General features: G+C 35.0%; 1 pseudogene; it reads left to right on the top strand.

Moving 5' to 3' along the window:
• Positions 1-10946: 10946 nt before the first annotated feature.
• LOC126945839 (5'-nucleotidase domain-containing protein 1-like) lies at positions 10947-12308 on the top strand (annotated as a pseudogene).
• Positions 12309-27009: the final 14701 nt, after the last annotated feature.

Here is a 27009-nt window from a genome sequence, read left to right as displayed (position 1 = left end):
ACATCAATGGAATAAAAGAGAAACCGAAAACAAGGTTAATTCCCATAGCAAATAAAAAAATTGGCATTTCAAATTAGTAATGAAAGGATGTATTTTTCAATATATATTTTAAACATAATTAGCTATTTGAAAATAAATTAGTTAAAACTCTTAACTTTGAAATAAGAATACGTTTCAGGATATTTAGGCTCTCGATGTATAAGCAAAACTTGTAAACAAAAATGTGTGGGAATGTTTTAGTTTTACCCACAAGAAGGCATTTCTAAGTGTGATGTGAAATTCAGAAGCTTTAAAGTAAAAAACAAATATTTGAGAATATAAAATTATATTTTCTTTCACAAAAATATAAGTATACCTATATACACATATATACACACACATATATTTATACACACATTATATATAGTATATTATATATACTATATTATATATAAAATATAATTATATATACCAAGTGTATATATACTATATAGTATATTATATTATAGTATACTATTGTATATTATATTATAGTATGGTATATTATATTATAATACTATAATATAGTGTATCATATATACTATATAATATGTACTATATATACTATATTATATATGCTATATATAGTGTGTGTATATATATACTATTATAATATATATTATATTATATACACATATATATACACCCAGGGCCCTGTGGGTGTACACATGGGAAGGCACATATATATAATATATAATAGTATATATATACACACAGTATAATAGTGTTAAATGACAAGTCAGGAAAATAATTCCAACATATAGGCCACATAAAGGGTTAATATCCTTGCTATATAAAAATAGATTACACGGAAATTTCCTCTTAAGCTAAAGTTCTCTGGTGGTTGGTGAATTTTCTGATTATACCATTATACTGCATCCTAAACTGCTGGAGAATATGTGAAGTCTGAGAAATATCCATAGGGTAATTACGTCCTGGCCGTTATTTCTCTTCCCCCACCAAAAAAAAAAAAAAAAAAAAATGATATTCTACCTTGGACTTTATGCTGTATTCATTTAGTTTGCATGCCTTTGACTTATACTTTGTCTCCTTAGTTTCACAGAGTCAACCTTAAAGAGTGTTTTTGCCTGTTGAAACAAAACAATTAATGCAGGGCTGCAAATTTAGCTTTACTGCTAACAGGGAGTCATAGGTTATAAATCACTGCATCATTCTGACAGTAAGACTTTAAGTCACAGGTGTATATAAGACTAGTTATTAGCTCATTTTACAGAAATATTTTAATCAGAAAACTCCTTTTTTTTCAGAACAAGTTTATAAAAGCATAATTCAGCATTCAAAACTATTCTGAGATTCTGCATCCCAGCCTCTCGGAACCTGGTTCTTTCTGTGTTTACCAATAGGAAAATATTGCTAATCCCATTAAGTACACCATGCTAGTGTAAGGAACTTCAGAATTTTTCCTCTCCTCTTATATATGAACAGTATTCAACATTAATCTTTTAAAGATAACTCCGTTTGTTTTCCATTTTTAGTATCTGAAACCCAGAAGTGATTTTTAATGGTTAGAATTTAAGCTCCTAGGAGGAAATAATATCAATAAAATTGACATTATTGGGAATGCTGTCTTCGGCCAGGTGACAATACCTATTTGTACAATATATACTGCTTAGTGCATCTACCATGAATAGGGCCTTGCTTTGAATTAACAGCAGTTTATAACTCTGAATTCACTTTTTATAAAATAGATGATCATTATCAGTATTCAGGAAAGGGAAAATCCAGTCATGAACGGAGTCATTACAGGTGAGAATTCTAAGAAATTGAGACTGAAATGGTAAGATAATATTGCCTATGAATACAACATCTTACTGTAAGCTTAGGATAATTTACTAATTTGGCATTTAGAAGTAAAAGTACAACATCCATTTCTTAAGTTAAGAGACATATTTTGCCTTATTGCTAGCCTCATCATATAAGGCATGAAAATACATTAATATTATTTAAATTTATAATATTTAATATTATTTTAATATTAAAAATGGAATATTACCTAAAGTAAGTTTAAATTAATTAAAAACATAATTCATTAAACCATCTACTAATATTAATGAGCTTACAAAGTAGGATATTTCTTTTAAATATAATTCTTATGTGTGTAATATAAAATTTGTAACAGCAGAATACATAATAAACTATGTTTCTTTGTATGTCATATATGGTACAATTTGCCATGTAAGGTACGATTGCTGAGTTAATTATTTTACTTAATAGCTAACTGGATCCAAATAAACAGTAAACCTATTAAAGAAAATTTCCAGTGAATTTATGCAAGAAGTAGAAGAACTTGAACATTTCTGTATAAGAATATTTATTTATTTTTATTTATCTACATCTGCATCTATTGTTACATCAACAGTGGACCAGGCACTGTACTAACAGTTCTATTTTCATTATTCCATTTAATTTTTTATTTTTATTTTTTTGAGACAAAGTCTCACTCTGTCACCCAGGCTGGAGTGCAGTGGTGCGATCTTGGCTCACTGCAACCTCCGCCTCCCGGGTTCAGGTGATTCTCCTGCCTCGGCCTCCTGAGTAGCTGAGATTATAGGCATGCACCACCACTCCTGGCTAATTTTTGTATTTTTAGTAGAGACAGGGTTTCACCATGTTGGTCAGGCTGGTCTCGAATTCCTGACCTCGTAATCCACCCGCCTCGGCCTCCCAAAGTGCTGGGATTACAGGTGTAAGCCACTGCGCCCAGCCTCCATTTAATTTTTCCTACAATGATTTGAGTGGAAATTAGAACCCAGAGATGACTTTAAAGCACAGGCATTTTGTCATCATACATGCAACCACTTTTTAAATTCAGCAAGCATTTAAGGGCCTTAATATACTTGGAATGGCTTGAAATCTGAGAGAAAATCTGAGCAATGTTGCAAAAAGCTTTCTTCCAGTTTGACTTTGGGAAACAAATGCAGAAAAGTGCATACTTCATGTTTAAAATGAGCGAAATATGAATGCACAGTTTTGTACTGTCAATGTCATTCCACTTTTACTTCAATTTGATGTTTATCTCAGCCTAAATGGAATACAACATTAAATCACAGATTTCAATTTTCCACTTTTACCTTAAGAGGCAAGTTTTGGCAAGTCCAAGGTTTAGGTTTATGCATTTTACCACTTCGTAGAACATCTATCAAAGTGGACAGACCTTGTTTCTTTATTTCTAAATCTCTTCATATTGAGAAACATTTGAACTGCTAAATATTTAAATCTCTATTAAATTGTTCTGAAATAAAAAATATACGATTTATAAGTAGCCCAAACAAATGGTAAGAAACTAATTTGCTTTGATTTCTTAACATCATAATTTCTTGATGTCATTGCAGGTACTAAGTTAGCCCTTCTCTATCAGGTGAAGCTACGTATAAAATGACTGTGCTTGGTCAATATTTACTTAATTAGTGAGAATTTTCAGTCCCATAAAACAGAAATATGGCATACCATTTTTAAAATAGGGAAAATAATTGTGCGCAATAAAAATGACTTTACACAACCACTGTTTTTGTTTCATATCAATCTTTTCCTATGTATACATATTTATGTTTCCATAATTTTCATCATACATACCATTATTACCAGCATTATTCTATCTTTATATAAATTATAGTTTGGATGAAATAAAACTGGTTATTAGTTCTTTTAAAACTTAAAAAAAACTTTTATTATTTATCTACTCTTAGTGTATATATATATTAAATGCTACAAATTATTGAATGCTACTATATCCCAGGAACTGTGTTCAGAATTGGCTACATAATTTTTATGGCTCAGCGCCAAAGGAAAATGTGGGGTTGCTTACTCAAAACAACATAAAAAGGAGGGGGTGGAGCAAAATGGAGGAATACAAGGCTCCACTAATCATCCCCCCGACAAGCATACCATTTAACAACTATCTACACACAAAAGCGCCTTTGTAAGAACAAAAATACAGTGAACACTTACAGTACCTGGTTGTAATATCATATTACTGAAAAAGGCACTAAAGGGGTTTAAAAAAAAAGGCTTGAAGCCCTGGTGCCATTCATCCTCCATCCCCCATTAGTAGTGGCATGCTGTGAAGAGCATCTCTGGGTGCTGGGGGAGGGAAGTCACAGCAATTACTAGATAATGAACTCAGCGCTGTCCTATTAGAGCAGAAAGGAAAGCCAAACCAAATTCAGCTGACGCCTACTCACAGAGAAGGCATTTAAACCAGTCCTAGCCAGAGGGCAATCACTGATCCCAGTGGTCAGAATTTGATTTCCTGCAAGAATCACCACTACATGTAACAGGGCTCTGGGGACCCAAATAAACTTAAAAGGCAGTTAAAGTCACAAGAACTACAATACCTAGGCGAAACCTAGGGCTGAACTGGGCCCTGAGACAGTGGATTGGGAAGGCATGTGACATACTGAGACACCAACTGGGGCATCCAGGGGAGTATTGGCATAATTCTTCCCCTAACCCCAGGCTGCATAGCTCCTGGCTCCAAAAGAGGTCCTTTCTTTCGATTTGAGTAGACAAGAAGGAAGAGTGGGGAGGACGTTGTCTTGCATCTTGGATGCCCACTCAGCCACAGCAGAATAGGGCACTGCTCAGTTTTGTGAGGCCCCCTTTTCAAGCCCTAGCTCCTAGACATTTCTATTCACACCCTGGGCCAGATAAAAACCATGATGCCTTGAAGCAAAGAACCCAGTCCTGGCAAGATTCATCATCTGCTAACTGAAGAACACTTGGGCGCTAAATAACCAGCAGCAATACTCATGTACTATGTTGAGGGCTATAGGTGAGACTCAGAATTACTAGCTTCCGATGAGACTCATTCTAGCTGTGGTGGTTATCGGATGAGAATCCTTAAGTTTCAGAAAAGTAAAAAAAGGAAAACTAATGAGGACTTTGTCTTGCACCTTAGGTACCAGCTCGGTCACAGGCGGGTAGAGCACAAAGTGGGCTCTTGGGTTCTTGAATTCCAGGATTTGGCTCTTTAGACAGCATTTCTGGACATTTCCTGGGCCAGAGGGGACCCAATCCTCTGAAGGGTGACCCGTAGGCCAGACAGCATTCACTTCACCACAAGCTGACTGAAGAGCCCTTGGGCCTTAAGGAATCATTGGTGGTAGTAGACTGACAGTATTCACCATGGGCCTGAGGTGGCAGTGGCCATAAAATGAGGCTCCTCTGCCTTTAAAAAAAAGGAGGGAAGAGTGAGAAAGGCTGTGTCTTATGATTTGAGTGCCAGCTCAGCTCCAGTACAATCGAATACCATGTAAATATCTAAGGTTTTTGACTGTAGTCTCTTGCTCTCAGATGGCTCCTCTGGACCCACCCACAGCCTACGAAAACTCACTACCCTGAAGGAAAGGACATAGGTCTGGGTGGCTTTTGCACCTGTTGATTCTAGAGCCTCAGTGCTTTGAGTAAACTTAGATGGTACCAAGGAAGTGGTTGGGCAAGACTCAGTGCTTTGCTGGTTTCACGTCTGACCTAGCACAGTCCTGTGGGTGGTGACAACAGGGGTGCTTGTGTCACTTCATCTCCTCCTCCAGGTGGCTCAGAAAAGAGAGAGAAAGACTCTCTTTGTATTGGAGAAAGTAAGAGAAAAGAACAAGAGTCTCTGCCTTGTTATTCAGAGAATTCTTCCAGACCTTCTACCTCTATGGGCCTGTAAGAACAACAGCATTACTAGGTTTTGGCTCCCCATAAAAACAGATACAGCCTAGAATACAACATTCAAGGTTCTTTGAATATATGGAGAGCGTTCACAAGAAGGACAGGTACAAACAAGCCCAGACTATGAAGATTACAATAAAGACATACATCCAAAACAATCCAGGAAAACGTAACCTCAAAAAGTGAACTAAATAAGGCACCAGGGATAAATTCTGGGGAAACATAGATACGTGAAATTTCAGACAGAACATTCAAAGTAGCTGTCTTGAGGAAACTCAAAAAAATTCGTGATAACACATAGAATGAATTCAGAATTTTTTCAGATAAATTTAACAAAGAGATTGAAATAATTAAAAAGAGTCAAGCAGAAATTCTGGAGTTAAAAAATGCAGTTGGCATACTGCAGGATGCATCAGAGGCTTTTAAAAAATATTTTACTTTAAGTTCTGGGATACATGTACAGAATGTGCAGAAATGTTACATAGGTATACATGTGCCATGGTGGTTTGCTTCACCTATCTACCCATCATTTAGGTTTTAAGCCCCGCATGCATTAGGTATTTGTCCTAATGCTCTCCCTCCCCTTGCCTCCCACCCCCTGACCCGCCCCAGTGTGTGATGCTCCCCTCCCTGTGTCCATGTGTTCTCATTGTTCAATTGCCACTTATGAGTGAGAACATGCTGTGTTTGGTTTTCTGTTCCTGTGTTAGTTTGCTGAGAATAATGGTTTCCAGCTTCATCCATGTCCATACAAAGGTTTGAACTCATTCTTTTTTATGACTTCATAGTATTCCGTGGTGTTTATGTGCCACATTTTCTTTATCCAGTCTATCATTGATGGACATTTGGGTTGGTTGTAAGTCTTTGCTATTGTAAATAGTACGGCAATAAACATAGGTGTGCATGTGTCTTTATAGTGGAATGATTTATAATCCTTTGGCTATAGATCCAGTAACAGGATTGCCCGGTCAAATGGTATTTCTGGTTCTAGATCTTTGAGGAATCACCACACTGTCTTCCACAATAGTTGAACTAATTTACTTTCCCACCATCAGTGTAAAAGTGTTCCTATTTCTCCACAGTTTCACCAGCATCTGTTGTTTCCCGATTTTTTTTTGGGGGGGGGAATGGAGTCTCACTCTGTTGCCCTGCTGGAGTGCAGTGGTGTGATCTCAGCTCACTGCAACCTCCACCTCCTGGGTATAAGTGATTCTCCTCTCTTAGCCTCCCTAGTAGCTGGGACTACAGACACGTACAACCACGCCCAGCTAATTTTTGTATTTTTAGTAGAGACAGCGTTTCACCATGTTGGCCAGGATGGTCTTGATCTCTTGACCTTGTGATCCACCCACCTTGGACTCCCAAAGTGCTGGGATTACAGGCGTGAGCCACCGCACCCATCCTTCCTAACTTGTTAATGATTGCCATTCTAACTGGCGTGACATGGTATCTCATTGTGGTTTTGATTTGCATTTTTCTAATGACCAGTGATTATGAGCTTTTTTTCATGTTTGTTGATTGCATAAATGTCTTCTTTTGAGAAGAGTCCATTCACATCCTTCATCCGCTTTTTGATGGGGTTGTTTTTTTCTTGTAAATTTGTTCAAGTTTCTCGTAGATTCTGGATATTAGCCCTTTGTCAGACGGGTAGCTTGCAAAAATTTTCTCCCAATCTGTAGGTTGCCTGTTTATTCTGATGATAGCTTCTTTTGCTGTGCAGAAACTCTTTAGTTTGATTAGATCACATTTGTCAATTTTGGCTTTTGTTGCTATTGCTTTTGGTGTTTTAGTCGTAAAGTCTTTGCCCATGCCAATGTCCTGAATAGTATTGCCCAGGTTTTCTTCTAGGGTTTTTGTGGTTTGGGGTTTTACATTTAAGTCTTTAATCCATCTTGGGCTAATTTTTGTATAACGTGTAAGGAAAGGGTCCAGTTTCAGTTTTCTGCATATGGCTAGCCAGTTTTCCCAGCACCATTAATTAAATAAAGAATTTTTCCCCCTTTGCTTTTTTTTTGGTCAGGTTTCTCAAAGACCTGATGGTTGTATATGTGTAGTGTTATTTCTGAGGTGCATCAGAGGCTTCTAATAGCAAAATTGTCAAGAGAAGAATTAGTGAGCATGAAGACAGGCAACTTGATAATACACAGTCAGAGGAGACAAAAAAAAAAAAAAAAAAAAAAAAAAAATAAAAAACAGTGAGGCACACCAGGGGGATCTGGAAAAGATCCTCAAAAGGGCAAATCTCTGAGTTATTGGCCTTGAAGGTGAGGCACAGAAAGAGATAGAGGTAGAAAGTTTATTCAAAATGATAAAAGCAGAGACCTTTCCAAACCTAGAGAAATTTAGTAATATTCAAGTACAAGAAAGTTATGGAACACCATGCAGATTTAACCTAAAGAAGACTTCCTCAAGGCATGTAATAACACAACTCCCAAAGGTCAAGTATAGAGAAAGGATTCTAAAAGAAGCATGAGGAAAAAAAAAAAAACAACAACAAAAAACAAAAACACACACACACACACAATGGTGCATCGATATGTCTGGCAGCAAATCTTTTTAGTAGAAACTTTACAGGCTATGAGAGAGTGGTATGAACTATTAAAAATGCTGAAGGAAAATATTTCACCCTAGAGTAGTATATCTGGTGAAATTATCCTTCAAACATTAAAGAGAAATAAAAACTTCCCCAGACAAACAAAACCGAGGCATTTTTATCAACACAAGATATGTCCTACAAGTAATACTAAATGGAGTACATAATTCAGGAAGAAAAGAATGTTAATGAACAATAAGAAATCATTTGAAGGTAAAAAGATCACTGGTAATAGAAGGTACACAGAAAAACACAAAATATAACACCATAAGTGTGGTGTGTAAACTACTGTTAAGTAGAAAGACTAAATAAATAATGAGCCAATAAAAAGTAGTAACTTCAGCAACTTTTCAAGACACAGTAGCACAATAAGATATAAATTGTAACAACAAAAAGTAACAAAGTGACAGGATGAAGTTAAGGCATAGAGTGTTTATTAATTTTATTTTTGTTTGTTTGTGGTTTATTCATGCAAAAAGTATTAAGTTATTTTCACCTTAAAATAATAGCTTATAAGATATTAATAGCAAGGCTCCTGGTAACATCAAACCAAGAAAGTACAATAAATACATCAAAAATAAAAAGGAAGAAATTAAATCATATCACCAGAGAAAATCACCTCACTAAAAGAAAGGCAGGAAAGAAATAAAAAAGAAAGAGAAGACCACAAAACAAGCAGAAAGCAAATAATAAAATGGCAGGGTAAGTTCTTACTTTTCAATAATATCACTGAATGCAAATGAACACAGAATTGCTGAATAGATAAAAAAGCAACACCCATTGATTTATTGCCTACAAGAAACACACTTCACCTATGAAAAAAAACACAGAGATTGAAAATTTAAAAAATTGAAATAGATATTCCATGTCATTGGAAACAAAAAAGGGCTGCAGTAGCTAAACTTATATCAGACAAAACAGATTTCAAGACTAAAACTATAAAAAGAAATAAAGGATACTATATAATGATAAAGGTGTCAATGCAGCAAGAATATATAACAATTTTAAATATATATGTACCTGATATTGGAACACACAAATATACACAAAAAAATATTATTAGAGCTAAAGGGAGAGATGGACTCCACTCTCTGGGGTCTTCAATAGCTGGACACTTCAACACCTCACTTTCACCAATAGACAGATCATCCTGACAGAAAATCAGCAGGAAAACATGGGATTTAATCATCATTATAGATCAAATAAATCAATAGATATTTACAGAACATTTCATCCAATGAATGCAGAATACACATTATTTTTCTCAGCACATGGATTATTCTTAAGGATAGACCATATGTTAGGTCATAAAACAAGTGTGAAAACATTCAAAATATTGAAATAATATCAAGCATCTCCTCTGACCACATTGGAATAGAACCAAAAATCAATTAGAAGAGAAAATTTGGAAATTATACAAATACATGGAAATTGAACAATATGCTCCTGGAATGACCAGGGGATCAATAAAAAAATTAAGAAAAAAACTTTAAAAAATTATTGGTACAGATGATAATGGAAAGAAAACACACCAACACCTATGATATACAGCAAAAGCAGTACTAAGAGGGAAGTTTATAGATATAAGTGCCTACATCAAACACGAAGGAAAGCTTCAAATAAAAAATGTAGTGATGCATGTTAAAGAACTAGAAAAGCAAGAGCAAATCAAACCCAAAATTAGTAGTGCAAAAGAAATAATAAGTGGAGAAATAAAATTGAAATTAAAAATAACAATACAAGAGATTGACAAAACAAGAAGTTGCTTGTTTGAAATTTAAACAAAATTGACAAACCTTTACCCAGACTGAGGGAGGATACAAATAAGTAAAATCAGAAATGAAAAAGAAGACATTACAACTGGTACTGAAGAAATTCAAAGGATCATTAATGGCTACTATAAGCAACTATGTGCCCATAAATTGGAAAATCTAGAAAAATGGACAACTTCTTAGCCCCATACATGCTACTGAGACTGAATCAGGAAGATATCCAAAACCTGAACAGACCAATAACAAGTAATGAGATTGAAGCCATGCTAAAAAGTCTCCCAGTAAAAAAATAAATGAATGAATAAATAAATAAATAAATAAATAAAAGTTAAAAAAAAAAAAATCTGGGACCCAATGGCTTCAATGCTGAATTCTATCAAACCTTTAAAGAATAAATAGCAATTTTACTTGAACTATTCTGAGAAATAGAGGAGGAGAGAATATTTCCAATCTCATCTATGAATCTAGTATTGCCCTTATAACAAAACCAGACAAAGACATGTGAATAAAAGAAAACTACAGGCTAATATCTCTGACAAATAATGAAGCAAAAATCTTAAAGAAAATGTTGGGAAACCAAATTCAAAAATACATTACAAAGATCAATCATCATGACCAAGTGGGATTTATCTATGTGATGCGAGGATGGTTCAATATGCACAAATCAATTAATGTGATACATCATTTTAACAGAATGAAGGACAAAAATCGTAGGATTGACAGGCAGTGTCCCACCTGTCTGCTCCTCACACCCTGCCAGGTTGAGACACTTCCCATTTCTCCCCGTGCAGCCATGGTTCAGCTGTTTTTCCCACTCTGCCAGCTAAAACTCAGTCTACAGTCTGTGTCACTACAACCTGCTCCAAAGCACCCTGCTCATTTGCTAAAACTCGGACTACAGTCTGTGTCACTACAACCTGCTGCAAAGCACCCTGCTCATTTACAATAGCTTTGCCCAGTTTCTAGTTTAGGAGAAAAAGTATGATAAGGAAATGCTCAATGTGACCCCCGAGGATTGGTCTTTCTGTTTCAAGGGTTTGGCACTGGATTTAGAAGACGAGAATTTCATTAAATTTGCAGATAATGGCACTCTTCTCAGTGAAAGCCATGGCACCAATATGCTGACTCCAGAGGTGCTGGCAAAGGCATATGACAAGAAGGAATGGAAGCAGTTCTTGTTGGACACTGGAATGGCTTGCCACTCAGGAGAGTACTGTTTTATGATAACTACTTTGACCTTCCAGTAACTTTTTAATGTGCCAGAGTGGTGGACTATTTAACCAAACCAAACAATGATCAAAAACCCTTTTATTTTTGGAAGAATATATTTGCTGGTATTCAACACAATTACAAAATGTCAGCTTTTAAGGAAAACTGTAGTATATATTTTCCAGAAATAAAAAGAGATCCAGGCAGATATTTGCACGGTTGTCCTGAATCTGTTAAAAAAAAAATGGCTTCAACAGCTAAAGAATGCTGGGAAAACGACTATGTTAATTACCAGTTCTCGCAGTGATTACGATAGATTTCTCTGTGAAGATGTCATTGAGAATGATTTTGAAGCCCTTTTTGACATTGTGATTACAAATGTGTTGAAGCTTGTTTTCTTCTTTCATTTACTACGTCAGAGGCCTTTCCAGAGACTCAAGAATAATGAAGAGCAGCAGACACTGCCATCTCTGTACACCTGGCTGCTACCCCCAAGGGAATGCTATCCACTTCTATAAAGTTCTGAAGAAAATGACTGGCAAACCTGAGCCCAAGGTTGTTTATTTTGGTGACAGCGTGCATTCAGATGTTTTCCTGGCTCATCACTAATGGGAGACAGTCCTTATCCTGGAGGAACTGAGAGGGGATGAAGTGGCTCATCACCACAATGGGAGACAGTCCTCATCCTGGAGGAAGTGAGAGGGGATGAAGGCATGAGGTGTGAGAGGCCTGAGGAGTGAGGGCCTCTAGGAAAGGAAGGAAAATATAAGGGACCAAAGGAAAAGCCTTTAAATAGTTCATCTAAAATATTGGGCTCTTTATTGATACTGAAAAATACAGAATACTCCTTGGTTTATACATGGTCATGTAAAAGAATCAGTACTTACAGCACTATTGCAATTCCACGTATTGAAACAATCGCAGAATTGCCTCTGAACTACTAATTTATAAGATTCTCTTTAAGCAATTTGAAAGCACCGGGCTACTATTCAAATCTTCCATTGGTCTTATCAAATGATGAGACACTGATTATCAACTAAGCTATCTATGGAGAAAAGAAGAACAATATATGCAGTAAAAAAAAAAAAAAAAAAAAAGTTTTCAAAAAATACTGTAAAAGGCTTTATAAGAACAAGTTTTTAATGAAAAGTCACCAATAAGTTGATATTTGTCCACAGGTCTCTTTTCTATATAAATCATCTTGAGGTTTAGCAACTCTTATTATGTTAAAATCTCTGTATCTTAGAACTTAAGCAACCTTATGGTGTTTCCTATACCATGAGTTTTGAGATTAGAATTCACTTGATTAGAGAGAGAGAGAGAGAGAGAGAGCGTGAGAAAGACAGAAAGAAAGAAAGAAAGAAAGAAAGAGAGAGAGAGAGAGAGAAAGAAAGAAAGAAAGAAAGAAAGAAAGAAAGAAAGAAAGAAAGAAAGAAAGAAAGAAAGAAAGAAAGAAAGGAAAGAAAGAAATACACATTTACACATATGCCTAATCCAATCGTTCTCAAAGTGTGGTCCACAGACCAATAGCAGAGCGTTACCTGAGAACTTGATAATACAACTTTGCGGGCCTCACCCTCCCAAACCTACTGAATCAGAAGCTCTGAGAGTGAGGTCTACCAATCTATGGTTTAACAAACTCTTCAGGTGATTCTGATTCACACTACAGTTGTAGAACCACTGATTAGACCACATCCTACAGAGACTGGTTTAATTGATTTGGGTAAATATAACTGAGCATTGATATCTCTTATATGCCCCAGGAAAGTGCATCCAGAATTGACTCGTCTATACCAATTCCTTCAAGTAATAACCAAGAACTCTGAATCCAGTGAGATTAAGTAATTTTTCCAAGAAATTAGGTTTTATGCTATTCCTGTGTTTTCCAAAACAAGAAAATAAAGAGACGTGATTTCTTCTGAGATCATTCAGCCAGCATAGAACAGTGATAGTCTAGAAGTCAACTATCTCAACCTCCATTGTTACTCATTAGGTTTTTTCCCCTCTAATAATGTTAAAGGCTATTTAATGTATTTTCATCAACTTTAAGCCATACATATTCAATGGAGACAAAAATTGGTTATGAAAGAAAAACATATTGGAGACCCAATCTTGGGCCTCCAAAATCACTAAGGAAAAACTAAGGTGGGAACTGCTTAGGGCAATCCTGCCTCCTATTCTATTCAAAGTTATCCCTATGAACACTCAGATAGATGCATATTTGATTGCCTCCTTTAGAAAGACTTACCAGAAACTAAAAAAAATCAACCATCTGTCTCTCACCTACCTATGACCTGGAAGCCCCAGTGAGGAGGGTGGGGGCAGGGGCTTGCTTTGGGTTGTCTCCGCCTTTGTAGATGGAATCAATGTACTTCTTACACATGCTGATTGATGTTTCATGTCTCTCTAAAATGTATAAAACCAAGCTGTGCCCTAGCCACCTCAGGCACATGTCATCAGGGCTTCCTGAGGCTGTGTCATGGACATTTCCTAAACCTTGGCAAAATAAACTTTCTAAATTAACTTAGACCTACCTCAGATTTTCTGAGTTCACAGAGTGAAAAAAACCTTAGACAATAATACAATGGCTTTTAACCTTCCAAAACATCCTAGCCAACAAAATCTTATTCCTTAGTATTAATTTCTATTAGGAATAAATTTATAGTTAAAGCTATTTAATTTAATTAATTTAATTTGAATTTAATTTTTCTCGTTGGAAACAAAGGTGATTTTTTTTTTAAAAAAAAGGTGGAGAAAAAACTGCTATAAAGGGTTTTACAGGTATACTACAATCCAGGACTGTTATGTTTCACGTGTTACGTATATTAGTAACTATTTGTCATATTAGTATTTATTTGTTGCAAGATATTTGCAGCCAAATAAAGTTTACAACATAGGTTTCTGGTTACTCTTTATGCTGTGATTTCACTCTATCTATCATGGGCAGTATCAGAAAGCACACTGATAACCATCATTATTTTACTTGAATTGTAGTATATAATGTAACGTATTGATGCCTGCAATGGAAAGAAAAGAATTTTGTCAAAATTTGTAAATGTTCAGATAAATCACAGTTATACTGTGAAATGAATATCTCAGAGTCAGTGAAAAATTAGTAAAATCTTTCCCTCAAAGTCAGTAGATTTGTATGATAGCTACTAATAAGCATATGGTGATGTACTTGGAACTTATTTCCAGAATGTCATTGCAATATTATAGTGATTGTACACAATTAAGTCAGGATTAAATGAAAGACACTATCTCAAGTATACTTTAAATAATTGATTTATTTTAAAAATAAGGCTCTTTTTCCTTGAAAAGTCCCATAAGATTATTTCAGTTGATGCTGAAAAAGCATTTGGTGAAATTCAACATTACTTAATGATTAAAAAAATGACAAAACATCAATTTAGAAGAAACATACCATGACATAATAAAAGCCATATATGAAAGACCCACAGATAGTATCATACTGAATGGGGAGAAACTGAAAATGTTTCCTCTAAGATCTGGAAAATGAAAAGAAAGCCTAATTTCACAACTGTTATTCCACGTAATACTTGATATGGTTTGGCTGTGTCCCCACCCAAATCTCATCTTGAATGGTAGTTTCTATAATCCCCACATGTCCTGGTAGGGACCCAGTGAGAGGTAAGTGAATCATGGGGGTGAATCTTTCCTGTGCTGTTTTCATGATAGTGAATAAGTGTCAGGAGATCTGATGGTTTTATAAAGGGCAATTCCCCTGCACGTGCTCTCTTGCCTGCCACCATGCAAGACATGCTTTTGCTCCTCCTTCACCTTCCACTATGATTGTGAGACCACCCCAGCCATGTGGAACTGTAAGTCCATTAAACACTTTTTTCTCTATAAATTACTCAGTCTCACTTATGTGTTTATTAGCAGCATTTGAACAGACTAATACAGCAAATTGGTACCAGTAGAGTGGGGTGTAAAGCTATTGTAAAAATACCCAAAAATGTGGAAGTGACTTTAGAACTGGGTAGCAGGCAGAGGTTGGAACAGTTTGGAGGGCTCTGAAGAAGACAGAAAAATTTGAAAAATTTTGGAACTTCCTAGAAACCTGTTGAATCGTGTTGACCAAAATGATGATAGTGATATGGACGATAAGTCCAGGTTGAGGTGGTCTCAAGTGAAGGTGAGAAAGTTGCTGGGAAATGCAGCAGAGGTAACTCTTGTTAAGCTTTAGGAAAAAAAAAAAAAAAAAAAAAAAACAAATCTGGTGGCATTTTGCCCCTGCCCTAGAGATCTGTGGAACTTTATACTTGAGAAAGATGGTTTGGAATTGGAACTTATGTTTAAAAGGGAAGCGAAGAATAGAGGTTTGGAAATTTTTCATCCTGACAATGTGATAGAAAAGAAAAACCCATTTTCTGAGGAGAAATTCAAGCAAGCTGCAGAAATTTGCAGAAGTAAGGAGGAGCCAAATGTTAATTAACAAAACAATGAAGAAAATGTCTCCAGGGCATGTTAGAGATCTTCACAGCATTCCCTCCCATCACAAACTCAGAGACCTAGGAGAAAATATCTTTTTTTTCTGGACCGGACCCATGGCTTTTCTGCTTTGTGCAGTCTTGGTACTTAGTCCCCCGAATCTCAGCTGTGGCTAAAAGGGGCCGACATACAGCTCAGGCTGTTGCTTCAGAGGGCAGAAGCCCCAATTCTTGGTGACTTACATATGGTGTTGGGCCTGCAGGTGCACATAAATCAAAAATTGAGGTTTGGAAACCTCTGCCTAGACTTCAGAAGATGCATGAAAATTCCTGAATATTCAGGCAGAGGTGTGCTGCAGGGGCAGCACCCTCATGGAGAACCTCTGGTAGGCCAGTGCAGAAGGGAAATATGGGGTGGGAGCCCACACACAGAGTCCCCACTGGGGCACTGCCTAGCGAAACTGTGAGAAGAGGGCCACCACCCTCCAGACCCCAGAATCGTAGATCCACCTATAGTCACAGACACTCAATGCCAGTCAGAGACACTCAAAGCAGCCAGAAGGGGGGCTGTACCCAGCAAAGTCACAGGGGTGAAGCTGCTCAAGGCTGTGGGGGCCCACCTCTTGTATCAGTGTGACCTACATGTGAGACATAGAGTCAAAGGAGATCATTTTGGGGCTTTAAGATTTGTCTTCTCTGCTAGATTCTGGTCTTACATGGGGCTTTTAGCTCCTTTTGTTTCATCCAATTTCTCCCATTTGGAATGGGTATATTTACCCAATGCCTGTATCCCCATCATGTCCAGGAAGTAACTAACTTGCTTTTGAATTTACAGGCTCATAGTCAGAAGGGACGTGCCTTGTCTCAGATGAGACTTTGAATTTGGACTTTTGGGTTAATGTTAGAATGAATTAAGACTTTGGAAGACTTGTTGGGAAGGCATGATTATGTTTTGAAATGTGATGACCTGAGATTTGGGATGGGCCAAAGGCAGATTTATATGGTTTGGCTGTGTCCCCACCCAAATCTCATCATGAATTGTAGTTTCCATAATCCCCATGTGTCGTGGGAAGGGTCTGGTGGGAAGAAATTGAGTCATGAAGGTTGGTTTTTCCCGTGGTGTTATTGTGATAGTAAATAAGTCTCATGAGTTCTGATGGTTTTATAAAAGGTAGTTCCCCTGCACACATTCTCTTGCCTGCCACCATGTAAGACGTGTTTTCTCCTCCTTTGCCTTCGGCTATGATTATGACGCTTCCCCAGCCATGTGAAACTGTGAGTTTATTAAACCTCTTTCTTTTTATAAATTACTCAGTCTCAGGTATGTCTTTATTTACAGTGTGTGAACACACTAATACAGTGATAGAAATCCTACCTACATCAACCAGGCAAGAGAAAGATATAAAGGACATCCAAATCGGAAAGAAAGAAGTGAAATTATTCTCGTTTGCAAATGAACTGATCTTATGTTTGAAGAAACCTAAAGACGCTTCCAAAACACTATTAAAACTGATAAAATCGACAAAGTTGCAGGATACAAAATCAGTGTACAAAAATTAATAACATTTCTATATGCCAACAATGAGCAATCTTCAAATGAAATCAAAAGTAAATTTGTTTACAATAGCCAAAAATAAAATTAACTATCTAGGAACTAACTTAACCAAAGAAAGGAAAGATCTCTAAAATGGAAACTATAAAATATTGATTAAAAAATTGAAGAGGACAACAAAAAATGAAATAATATTTCATGTACATGGATTGGAAGGATGAGTATTTTTCAAACTGTCCATACTACCCAAAGAAATCTACAGATTCAGGACAAACCTTCTCAAAATACTAAGGACATTCTTCCAGAGATAGAAAAAACTACTCTAAAATTTATATGAAACCACAAAAAATGCAGAATAGCTAAAGCTAGCCTAAGGGAGTGGGGAGGAGCATGGGGAAACTGAAGTAATCACATTACCTGAATTCAAGTTATAATACAGCAGTAATGTGATGAATTCAGGGATTTTTTTGTTTGTTTGTTTTGTTTTGTTTTGTTTTGGCTAGCTTTAGCTATTCTGAGTCTTTTGTGGTTTCATATAAATTTTAGTACTGGCATAAAAGCAGGCACCTAGACCGATGAAACAGAATAGAGAACCCAGAAACAAATCCACATGTCTGTAATGAACTCATTTTCAACAAAAGTGCCAAGAACATCCCTTGGGGAAAACACAATTACTTCAATAAATGGTGGTGGGAAAACTGGATAGTCATATGCAGAAGAATAAAACTAAACCATTATTTCTCACCATATACAAAAATCAAATCAAAATTGATTGAAGACTAAAGTATAAAACTTCAAACTATGAAATTACCAAAAAAATCTTTGGGGAACCTCTCCAGGACATTGGTGTGAGCAAAATTTTATTGAGTAATACCCCACAAGCACAGGCAACCAAAGCAAAAATGAACAAATGGGATCATATCAAGTTAAAAACTTCTGCACAGCAAAGGAGACAGTCAACAACATGAAGATACAACCCACAGAAGGAGAGAAAATATTTGCTAACTATCCATCTGACAAGGGATTCATAACCAGAATATGTAAGGAGCTCAAATAACTCTATAGGAAAAAAAAATCCAATAATCTGATTTTTAAAATGGGCAAAAGCGTTAAATAGACATTTCTCAAAAGAAGCCATACAAATGTCAAACAGACATATGAAAAGGTGCTCAACATCATTGATTATCAGAGAAATGCAAATTAAAAACTGCAATGAGATATTATCTCACCCCAGTTAAAACAGTTTATATCCAAAAGTCAAGTAATAACAAATGCTGCTGAGAATGTGGAGAATAGGGAACTCTTATACACTGTTGGTAAGAATGTAAATTCTTTAAATATTATTAATTCCCACCTTGTTTAAATCAGCCTTCACTAAAATTGAAAATTAAAACCAGAGTCACAGAGATTTAATAAAAGAAAACATTGTATGTGAAGATTATGAGAATAGAATAAACTGAACTAATCATTAGACTAGAAAATATTTATCAGTTTGATACTTCAAAGAAAGGAATAATATAAGCATAAGTCAGTGAAGGAATATAAGTCTTCTCCTATATGTATACTTTTTCTTTATTTAATAAACTTGGTTACTTTGTTTAACAAAGAATGTGTCTGCATTCTACTCTAACTCGCTTATTGCGAGAACTGATATTTCATTGTAATAGTGAATTTGAGGATATAATTACTTGTTTGTTGTCCATTTGTATTTCCCCACCCCCACCTTTTTTATTGATATAAGATGCTTCATAATCATTTACCACCAATTTGGAATATTTCAAAAAACATGTTACCAGAATCTGGCATAGCCCTACTTTTCATTACTTCTTAAAGGCATTGCCAAGGATTCTTTCTTTTCTGCTAGGTTCATGGGTGTTGTTTGTAAGGAATAAAGGCTCTTACAGATATGACATTCCACATCATAAATCAAAAATCACAGGAAATTACAAATAAGTAACTCAAATTCTCTCTAAAATACTACCACCTTGAAATACCCATTGTTAATTTTTGGATACAAGAAGTCTTTGTGAAGATATTTTAAATTTTTCTTTTTATATATTTATGGGGCACAAGTGCAATTTTGTTACATGAAGATATTGTATGATGGTGAAGTCTAGACTTTTAGTGTAACCATCACTGTATAGTGTACATTGTGCCCATTAGTTAATTTCTCATTCCTAACTACTCTCCCACCCTCCCATCTTTCCAAGTTTCCAATGTCTATTATTTCACTCTCTATTGTCCTTGTGTACACATTATTTAGATCCTGCTTATAAGTGAGAATGTGCAATATTTGACATTCTGTTTCCGAGTTATTTCACTTAAAATAATGGCTTCTAGTTCCATTCATGTTACTCAAAAATACATAATCTTATTATTTTTTAGAGCTGAGTAGTACTCCATGGTACTACTCAGGTAAACACACACACACAGAGGCACACACACACGCACACATACACAGCCCACATTTTGTTTATCCAATTATCCATTAATAGACACTTAGTTTGATTCCATATCTTTGCTACTGTAAATAGTATTGTGACAAATATCCAAGTGCAAGTAACTTTTGGATATGACTATTTATTTTCCTTTGTCTTTCAGGTAGATACCTAGCAGTAGAATTGCTGGACTGAATGGTATTTCTATTTTTAGTTTTTGAAAAATCTCCATATTGTTTTTGAAAGTTTCAACAAATTTAAATTTCCACCAACCAGGCATAAGTATTTCCTTTTCTCTGCATCTTCACCAACACAAATTGGTTTTTGACTTTTTACTAATAGCCATTCTGACTGATGTAAGATGGTATCTCAGTGTGGTTTTAATTTGCATTTATAGGATGAATAGTAATGTTGAGGATTTTTGGTCATTCACATGCCTTCTTTTGAAGAATATCTGTTTATATCCTTTGCCCACTTTTTAGTGGGTTTTTTCCTTGAGTTGTTTGAGTTCCTTGAAGATACTAGATATTGCTCTTTTGTCGGATGCATAGTTTGTGAATATTTTCTCCTATTCTGTAGGTTGCCTTTTCACGCTGTTAATTATTTCTTTTGCTATGAAGAGGATATTTATTTTCAATAAGTTTCATTTGTCTATTTTTGGTACTGTTGCATTTGCTCTTGAGGACTTAGTCATATTTTTTTTGCGTAGGCCAATGTCCAAAATAGTTTTTTCTTAGGTTTACTTCTAGAAATTTTCTAGTTTCAGGTCTTATATTTAAGTCTTTAGTCCATTTTTATTTAATTTGTATATATTGAAAAATAGGGATTTAGTTTTATTCTTCTGCATGTGACTACCCAATTATGCCAGCACCATTTATTGAAGAGGGTGTCCTTTCCCCAGTGTTTGTTTTTGTCAACTTTGTCAAAGAACAGTATGCTGTAGGTATGTGACTTTGTTTTTGGGTTCTCTATTCTTTTCCATTAAGCTATGTGTCTATTTTTATATCAGTACCATATGGTTCTGGTTATTCTAGCCTTGTAGTATAAATTGAAGTCAGGTAATGCGATGTGCCCAGTTTTGTTCTGTTTGCTTGGGATTGCTTTGGATATTCAGGCACTTTTTGGTTCAATATGAATTTTAGGATTGTGTTTTCTAATTCAGTGAAAACCGACAGTGTTTTAATAAAAATTGCATTGAATCTATAGATTGTTTTTGGCAGTATGGTCATTTTAATGACATTGATTGTTCCGATCCATGAGCATGGAATGTTTCTTACATTTGTTTGTGTCTATTATTTCTTAATTCAGTATTTTGTAGTTTCCTTTGTAGAAATATTTTACCTCCTTAGTTAAATGGATTCCTAAGTTTTTAAGATGTAGATATTATAAATGGGATTGAGCTCTTGACTGTTTCTAAGCTTGGCCTTTATTGGTGTATAGAAATGCCACTGATTTGCATACATTGCTTTTGTATCCTGATGCTTCATTGAATTCATTTCTCAAATATAGGAGTCTTTTGGAGGAGTCTTTAGGGTTATCTATGTATAAGATCATGTCACTGGTGAATAGAGATAATTTGACTTCCTGTTTACTAATTTAGATGCCTTTTATTTCTTTCTCTTTCCTAATTGACCTGTCTAGGATTTCCGTTACTATGTTGAATAGGAGTGCTAAGAGTGGACATCTTTGTTTCGTCTTAATCCAGTTGTTTAGGGGAATGCTTTCAACTTTTCCAGGTTCAGTATGATGTTGGCTATGGGTTTGTTTGTTTTGTGTTACTTCTATGCCTAGTTTGTTTAGGGTTTTTATTATGAAGTGATGCTAAGTTTTATCAAATGCTTTTCTGCATCTATTGAGATATTCGTATGGTTTTGTTTTTAATTCTCTTTATGTGGTGAATCACATTTATTAATTTGCATATGCTGAGCCATCCTTGCATCCCTGATGTAAGTTCCACTTGCTTGTGGTGTATTATCTTTTTGATGTGCTATTCAATTCAGTTTGCTAGTATTTTGTTGAGAATTTTTGTATCTATGTTCTTCAGGGATATTGGTCTGTAGTTTTGTTGTTGTGTTCTTGCCTGGCTTTGGTATTAGATTGTTACAAGCTTCATAGAATGAGTTAGGGAGGATTCCTTCCTCCTTGATTTTTTGGAACAGTTACAGTAGGATTGGCACCAGTTCTTCTTTGTATGTCTGGTAGAATTCAACTGTGAGTCTGTCGGGTACTGGACTTTCCCCTGCGACCCCTTGGGAAATTTCTAAATTACAGATTCAATTTCATTACTCAATGTTGGTCTGTTCAGGATTTCTGTTTGTTTCTGCTGTCTTTCATAAGTATTTCAAAATAAGCCATAGACAGAAGGTTTCTTGTGATTCAACTCTGCTGTCTTCAATGAAGTTGTCAAAGAGTTGACAATTAGATGGTACTGAATGGACATAGACAAATTTAGTTTCTTTCCCCATTTTAAAAGAACATTTGAAATTTGTGTAAGTAACAACAAACATCTAGATAAGAAATAATTAGATGCTTACAGCAATTGGATATCATGTAGGCAATATACCTGAATGTGTATTTGCAGTCTGCTTTGCATCTGATTCCGTAGAAATACCCAGATAAATGTATTTGTGGAAAGATAGTATGCTTGAAGATAGCACATGCTTTCTTGATATTTCTATAATGTTAAACTAACAACTTACCTTGGTGAAATTCAATTTTGATACATATTCAGAGAAGGGACTTTTGACTTTCAAGAAGATAATAACAAATAACATTACATTTTGTTTTATAGTTTATTCTTTATTAATTTATAAAATTGTACATACACTGTCCCACGGAGAGCCTGCTTAGTCTAAAAATAACTCCATGAATCTAATAAATTTTTTGAAAACATCTTGGTTATATTATTCTTACTTCCAGGAAACAATAGACAATATAATGTATTCTTAATAAAGCTGTGATTCAGCTCTTAAATATGTATATAGCTGATTTCTTATAGATTAAATGCTTAGAAACAAAAAGGGAAACATAATACTGGAAAAGTTCTCAACTATCCTTCCATAATATTTAGGCACTTTACATATAATGTCTGTCATCAATGTAAAGTTCAAGCTATCCCTAAGGAAAACTGAGCAATCATTTGGTGAGGAACATGCTCACTTACAAGACATGTCTTCTAGAAGTGAAGAAGGAAGAACACAATGATCCTTTGCATTCTACCTATGGACTTCATGTAAATATGCCGAGTCTAATGCTGGTAGAAATTATATTCAAGCAAGTTCAAATTATAACAAGGAAACATTTTCTGTCACTGAAGGAAAAGCAGTCTCAATCTGTTTCTACTATTGCACAATATACTTAATAATACTATCTACTTGTAAGACTGTGTGCATTAAATGAGATAATCTACAAATCATACTTAGAAGAGCAGAACTCAGCATATAACGTGCAATCTTTAAATATTAGCTATCATTACCCATCCCTATACAAATAGACTGGTATTTTTTGTTTGTATAAATTTAAGGGGTGCAGGTACAATTTTATTACATGTATATATAGTATAACGGTGAAGTCTTGGCTTTTACTATATCCGTCATCTGAATAATGTACACTGTACCCATTAAGTCATTTTTTAAAAAATTATATTAGAACCCTAACTAGTGAGGTGCTTTCTCATTAATGGAGTGGAGGAATAAAATTACATTTTGTACTCATACTCTTATTTTCAAATTGCCAACTAAATGACCTGCACAGTGCCTTTGCCGATTCTAAAGGTTTTTTCTTTTCTCTTTTTGGAATCCATGTTTCACTTCCCAGAAGATTTTATGATACCAACATCCAAAGTGTGCACAAGGCTTTACTAAAGAATAGCAAGTAAAGGTCTTCTTTAACTCAATGTCTTGGCATAGAATGCCTTTGTCTAGAAAGGGAAAAGCCAGAGTCACTTTTTCCTTAAAATAATTCACTTATTCCTATTTTCATTGTATTTTCTAACGTCATTTGCTTCAGCAAGATTGGTCATACATCTTCTTCTCAACACTACAAATCTGCCCATTTTTAAAAGCACCAGCTAACAACTGCCTTAGTCCATTCTGCTCTAATAAAATACCATAAACTTGGTAATTTGTAAACAACGGAAATTTATTGCTCATAGTTCTTGAGGCTGGAAAGTCAAATATCAAGGCATTAACAAATTTGGTGTCTGGTTAGGACTTGGTCTCTCTTTTATGGAGGGTGCCTTCTAGCTGTGTCTCCACATGACAGGAGTGACAAGAGGGCATGCTTGAGCCTTTTTTATAAGGGCATTAATCGCATTCATGACCCTTATGACTCAATCATTTATCAAAGTCTCCATCTATTAATTCTTCCATATTGGGTATTAGATTCCAACACATGGATTTGAGGGAGACACCAGCATTCAGACCGTAGCAACACCCTTTTCCTCTGTGGAGTTTCCTTTGAGTAACTCAGTGTTCCTTTTCCAAACTTCTGTAACACCTAGCCTTTATTACATGATTTAAGTCCTTGATCCCTTATAATCTTGCATTACATATTTTATTTTAAGTGTTTTAGACCTGCTCCATGAATTAAATTATCAGTTTTTTAAAAGCAAAGACAATACCTTCTAATTGCTTTGTACTTTCCAGAAGGCCTAACCCATTGCATATCTTCAATAGTTATTGATTAAACTGTGTAACCTTGAACATTGTCTTTTCTTAATAATAATTTTCTCTTTACAGTATTGCATAGAGCTTTCCTTATGTAGAGAAAAATACATATATGTCTCTATAAAAGTAAAACTATAATGAGATAAGCAAATTTGCAAGTAGAAAATTATATATTGTCACATTTGTTTTAATGATGTTATTCTACTTTTGTTTCATCTTCAGGATGGTTCTCCTGAATTATAAAGACACCATGAATTGCTTTGAGCTCTCATACAATCTTAAAATTAGATTCAACAATTTAAGTTTTATAAACACTTCTTACAAGTTTAGTTTTATATTTTCTTCAGTGATAGATTGCCATAGTAAATCTATTGCTAAATGGAGTATACAATGAAATTTTAATATTTCATTTGGTAGTTTGGTAGCTTTGGGCTATTGATATTCTAGGAGCTATGTACATTTATGTTTATTAAGAAAGTGATGAAATTTGAAGCTACTTTTTTCCTTTTTACAACATTCAGCTTTATTTATTTATTTATTTATTTATTTATTTATTTATTGAGACAGAGTCTATCTCTCCCAAGCTGGACTGCAGTGTCATGATCTCGGCTCACTGCAACCTCTGCCTCCTGGGTTCAAACAACTCTTGTGCCTCAGCCTACTAGGTATCTGGGAATACAGGCATGCACCACCCTGCCTGGCTAATTTTTTTATTTTTAGTAGAGAACAGGTTTCGCCATGTTGGCCAGGCTAGTCTTGAATTCCTGTCCTCAAGTGATCCTCCCACCTTGACTTCCCAAAGTGCTGGGATTACAGGCGTGAGCCATCACGCCCGGATACAACATGCAGCAATTTAAATTTGATATATCAGACTTTTAATAAACTACACCCATTGTAATCATTTTTTTCTTTGTATAACTAAAATTCTCAGAAGTAATTTTCTATTTTTGTCATCTTTATTTCTCATCAGGAAAATAAACACAATTCATTTGTTCTAAAAGTTGTTTAGAGGCCTCTAGTCTATTAAAGAATACAACTTTTACAGGATAGAGTTATGTATACATTCAATATTTTCCAGGCATTTTCCTTAACTATTGTTTAATACATTATTGAAGAATCACACCACTGAATATTTTACTTACTATGAACCATTAAGCTATACATTAAATATTTATTAGAGAAACAATAAATCAGAAAACACAGTAATTTTTCTAGAGTTATAATTTAGTACAAATTCAATTGAGTCCACAATCGTCATAAATCTTGAAAATCTAATTGCCTCACATGGATTTCTTAGAAAACATAAATCTCTCAAGTTTGACTTTTACAGGAAGGCACATTTTTTCTCTTGTGTAAATCAAGACCCTAGGATGTTCAAATTTCATAACTTTTAGTAAAGCAAAATAAACTTATTTTGAATATTTGAAACTGAAGCTGAGAAAGATAAAATGAATTGTCCAAGATCACACAGCTGCATGGTTGGAAAGTTGGGACTAAAATTTGTGTGTTAATTTCCTTTTTTCATGCTACTTCTACTACATAATATAGGAAAATCAAATTGGAGTGATTTGAAGCCCTTATTATTATAACTCTCCCAATAGTCCTATTTTTGCTTTTTAGAGTAAGAGTTAAATGTTTCTGCTTCCACAAGCAATTACTTATACGTTTAAAAATTAATGTTATATTCTTGTTTCTGTGTTTTGTCTTCTCTAAATATCTCACCTCCTTAGTCACTCCATTTTGGACAATCTTTGGTTTGTCAAAATCTCTCTCAAACTGCATACACATAAGCGTAGATCTGGTATGAATTTGAGCCTTCGTAATTCCTGCTCCTGTTAAGTTTTATCCTTTATCTGACAATAACCTTTATAAGTACATATTGTTATCATCTTCATCTTATGTATGAGGAGATGGAGATTCAGAGATGTTAAGGAATTTGTTCATAGTCATGTTACATTTAAGCATATGTGACTGTTGTATGTTGTGCTAGCATATCCCTATATATCTCTACAAACCTATTGACAAAATTTTGCTTTTTAAGCACCTACTATGTAACAGATACTATTATATTTACAAAGAAATATAAGCTGACTTTTCTCTCCTACCTTGTTTTTAAGAAGATTACAATGTTGGTGAGGCTATGTAAAATATATGTATAAAAAATCCCTTAAAATACAATATAATATAAACGGCAAACATTATTATGGAGGTTTTTAAGAAGGATAAAACAAGGAAAAAGAGAAAATAACTAACACTTAAACACTGTTTTTATATTTACCATGTGCCAGATGTCAGTTGTTTTTCCATACAAAATGCAAATACAAAGCTGCAGGGATTTAAACATTATTCATCTAATTTTAAAGTAACAAAACTAATACTCAGAGAGAGGCAGGAAAAAGAAAAGCAAGAAATGTACAGGGCGTGTTTCTTAGGCACATAATTAAACAGCATAACTGCAGGAAGTCATATTGGAGAATAGCAAGAGACAAGGCAGCAATCCATAGTTAAGTAAATGAGTTGAGTTTCAGAGACATCATTCCAAAGGTGTTGGAGGAAATTATTTTCAACATCAGATACTCTGGTACTTCGGTATATATGATTCTAATAAGCACAAGAATCTTGCACACCTG

This window comes from Macaca thibetana, chromosome X (assembly GCF_024542745.1).
Source record: "Macaca thibetana thibetana isolate TM-01 chromosome X, ASM2454274v1, whole genome shotgun sequence".
NCBI lineage: Eukaryota > Metazoa > Chordata > Mammalia > Primates > Cercopithecidae > Macaca > Macaca thibetana.
Note: the sequence above shows the minus strand (reverse complement) of the source record. Positions and strands in the feature narration are given on the sequence as shown.